Here is a 4,149-nt window from a genome sequence, read left to right on the forward strand (position 1 = left end):
GCGTTTGTGTGTGTGTGTTTGTGTGTGTGCGTTTGTGTGTGTGTTTGTGTATGCTTCTGCACATGCCTGAATGTATTTGTTTATCGTTGGGCTGATAAAAGACTGCAGTTCCTGTCTCGTTAGAAGGAGAAAACCTAGAAGCATGGTGTAATGTCATGCCCCTGTGTTCAAGACACTGTAAAGGTTTTTGTTTGATTCTTCCAGTATGGTAAAAAAAAAAAACAACACACAACATCACAATAGGCCAAGTTTCAAGGTCCTTTGAATCAGCTATAAGTTACAACTCCTAACTGACATGTCCCATTAACGCCCCCCCCCCCCCCCCCCCCCATGCTAACTAAGCGTTGCCCTACCCAGCCTGAACAATGAACTGAGGTCAGCGGCCAGCCCGCCTTCCAGAAATAACCCCCAGACCTCGGCACCGCAGACTAGAGGGGCCAAGGCCCGGCACTGAACACTGTTTTTTCAAAAGTTGTGTAAAAGTAGTGTATTGAGCAGGTGCAGGGTACAAGTAATGCCATAGGAATGATAATGCGTTTTGGTAGTTTTCAAGCACACCCATGAGACTTCTAGCAGCTTGAAGAGGGCACGACAACGCCTATTCCCCCTCAGGAGACTGAAAAGATTTGGCATGGGTCCTCAGATCCTCAAACAGTTCTACAGCTGCACCATCGAGAGCATCCCGACTGGTTGCATCACCGCCTGGTATGGCAACTGCACGGCCTCTGACCGCAAGGCACTACAGAGGTTGTTGCGTACTGCTCAGTACATCACTGGGGCCAAGCTTCCTGCCATCCAGGACCTTTATACCGGGCTGTGCCCAAAAAATTGACAAGAACTCCAGCCACCCGAGTCATAGACTGTTCTCTCTGCTACCGACTATTTACATTGTCCTCACCCCCCATTTTTATGCTGCTGCTACTCTCTATATATTATCCATGCATAATCACTTTACCTCTACCTACATGTACATATTACCTCAATTACCTCGACTAACCTGAGCCCCCGCACATTGACTCTGTACCGGAACCCCCTGTATATTACCTCGCTACTGTTATTTTATTGTTGCTCCTTAATTATTTGTTATATTTCTATATTTTTTATGTATTTATTGTTCTTTTTTCTGAACTACATTGTTGGTTTAAGGGCTTTAAGCATTTCACGGTAAGGTCGACACTGTTGTATTCGGCGCATGTGACAAATAAAATTTGATTTGATTTGTTCTTCTTCCTCCCGTTTCTAAAGCAGTGAATGCACATCCAGCACTTCCACAGGTGCAGGAAACAAGATGAAACGTTGAATGCGTTGGTTTTAGCCGGGACAGGAGGTTTTCCTGACCGCATGATAAACTCCTGTCCGGTAGGCAGTGGGTATTTGTGGGTTAATGTTTTTTTGTCATGAATCTTGTTCTGGAGGCAGCTCTGTAGAGTGGTCACTAGCTGGCACAGCCACAAAGTCATCAAATCGGATTTTAAACCTAACCTTAACCACACTGCTAATCATAATGCCAAACCCTAACCTTAAATTAAGACCAAAAAGCAAATGTTGACTTTGCAACTGGCCTACCTAAAGGAAAATCACTTTATTCTGCCTCCAGGACAAGACTCATGACAATAAACGTCAACCTGCAAATTTTTCCACCCTTTACTTTTACCCAACAAACACTCATCACCCTCACCGACCGTTAACCCGGACCCTAACCACGTTATGGAAGAATCCACTTGAACAGTATTGTTACTGACTCGATAAGTCTCCTATTGTTAGTAAAGTGTTGTTCGGGTGTAAGGTCAGGGGTCCAGGAAGAGGGAGACCTGCTCACTCATTGTGTCACGGACTTAAAATAGGCCTACACTTGACCGCTCCATCTGTTTTACACATCCCATGTACTTGTTATTCTTTGAAAAATGACGCGTCATTGTTTCTCATAACTCTGGAGGACACTGATATGAATCTGCTATAGAAATGATTGATTCATGTCCTGTGGTATTTTCAAATGACCTTCGTCTGTAGCTTCATGGCTACTAATACAACACTGAACTACATTCAACCTGGTTCTTGAACGATTCTCATAATGTATTCTCTAATCTAGAACATACTGAAGCTACTCTATTGTCTTTTGACTGGCAGTTGCACACGTTATTATCGAATGTTATTATGTTGTTATCTATGTTATTACCTATGCATTTAATTATCAGAGATGCTCACAAGTATTGTCATTTTAAAATGCTGCTAATTTTCTGAATGCTTTACACAGATATTGGAATAGTTGTGGTCTAAATAGAATGCTTCAGTTAGTTCAACTCCCTCCCTAGGTCTATACGTTCTCACTCACATTGACGTGCAGCCTGGTAGAGCCTCTCTCTCTTCCTCACTCTTCTCCTTCTCGCCTCTCTCCTCCTTCTCTTCTCTTTCTCTTCTTCTCTCTTCTCTTTCTCTTCTTCTCTCTTATCTTCTCCTCTTCTTCTCTCTTCTCCTTCTCTTCTCTCTTCTCTTTCTCCGTCTCTTCTTCTCTCTTCTCTTCTCCTTCTCTTCTTTCTTCTCTTTCTCCTTCTCCTTCTCTCTTCTCTTCTCTTTCTCCGTCTCTTCTTCTCTCTTCTCTTCTCCTTCTCTTCTTTCTTCTCTTTCTCCTTCTCCTTCTCTCTTCTCTTCTCTTTCTCGCTTCTCTTCTCCTTCTCTTCTTCTCTCTTCTCTTCTCCTTGAAGTTCCAGTGAAACACTCTCTTTCTCCACTTATTCAAGCAGGTGGACAAGCTTTAAATGTTCTTTCTCTACTGTCTTTTGGCTTTGGGTTTTTCCTCTGTATCAGTTCAGATTCCTTCACACTTTTCTAAATGAAGTTGTGACCAGCTCGTGTAGTAGTGGTATGCTGACCTCCTGTAGACGTAATCTCTTGTTGTTTCCTCTCTGCACTGTGAAGGGTCGTCGGTCCGTCAGGGATAAGTCCGTGTCGGTCCCCCTCCCCTATTTCTCAGACTGAAGGGCTTCGTCCTTTCACCTGTTGTTCTCTCCCAGACTGCAGTCGACCACTCCAGCCTCAGCGTTTTGGGTCTCAGCTCTTTAGAAGTGGCCCAGACCTCTGTACGTCCCTCCGTCAGTCCGTCCCGCCTTCTCCTCCTATTCTTACACTTACTACGTTTGATACAACAGCCCCTCTTGAGGAATTAGAGGGATGCCTTTCTCTCTCACTCTTACTGACTTCTGCCTCACTCATTCTCTACCCCTCCCTTTCATAACTGCAACATCGAGTGCTTGTGCCCCCACCTCACTCCTCTCCCTCTTAACTACTATAACCCGTGCCTGTAAAGCACCCCCTCTCTCTGCTCTCTATCCCTCTGTTATCTGTGTGCAGCACTCTGTGTTAGGGGTTGGAGCCAGGCTGCTTCTCTGATAACCTGCGGCGTGATTGAGCCTGTGGCGAGAGGGAGAGAGGGGGAGAAGGAGAGCGGGAGTGTGTATTTAAAGAGCTGCTGTGTCGCTGTGGTCTAATCACCAGCCGGGGATGGAGCAGAGGCTGCATGGTACCACTGACATACCATGTCACAGACAACCCTAGATGCTTAGACAAATGCATGTAAAAATGGACATTAGCCAGAGCTTTTATTATTTTACAAAGATAATCTGTAAGGAAAGTGTAACTAGTGTTGATATTATACTGTACTTACAATGGTAGACCTTAACCCTAACCCTAACCCTAACCCTAGCTCTGACCATAGCCCTAGCCCTAACCCTAACCCTAGCTCTAACCCTAACCCTAGTCCTAACCCTAACCCTAGCTCTAACCCGAATCCCAACCCTAGCTCTAACCCCAACACTAGCTCTAACCCTAACCCTAGCTCTAACCCTAACCCTAGCTCTAACCCTAACCCTAGCTCTAACCCTAACCCTAGCTCCAACCCGAATCCCAACCCTAGCTCTAACCCCAACACTAGCTCTAACCCTAACCCTAGCTCTAACCCTAACCCTAGCTCTAACCCTAACCCTAGCTCTAGCCCTAACCCTAACCCTAGCTCTAACCTCAACCCTAGCTTTAGCCCTAACCCTAACCCTAGCTCTAACCCTAACCCTAGCTCTAACCCTAACCCTAGCTCTAACCCCAGCCCTAGCTCTAACCCTAACCCTAGCTCTAACCCTAACCTAAGCTCTAACCCCA

At 45.4% G+C, this 4,149-nt stretch overlaps 1 protein-coding gene across 1 annotated transcript in view; it reads right to left on the reverse strand.

Annotated features, from left to right (window-relative positions):
- The window catches only part of LOC139379417 (transmembrane protein 88-like), a 7,477-nt gene extending 4,449 nt beyond the window's left edge, over positions 1-3,028 (reverse strand). Inside the window, exon 1 of the mRNA XM_071122227.1 lies at positions 2,333-3,028. The gene's annotated coding sequence lies outside the window, so the exon portion shown is untranslated. The remainder of the gene's footprint in view (positions 1-2,332) is intronic.
- Between the last annotated feature and the right edge of the window lie 1,121 nt (positions 3,029-4,149).

Source organism: Oncorhynchus clarkii, chromosome 21 (genome assembly GCF_045791955.1).
Source record: "Oncorhynchus clarkii lewisi isolate Uvic-CL-2024 chromosome 21, UVic_Ocla_1.0, whole genome shotgun sequence".
Classification (NCBI taxonomy): domain Eukaryota; kingdom Metazoa; phylum Chordata; class Actinopteri; order Salmoniformes; family Salmonidae; genus Oncorhynchus; species Oncorhynchus clarkii.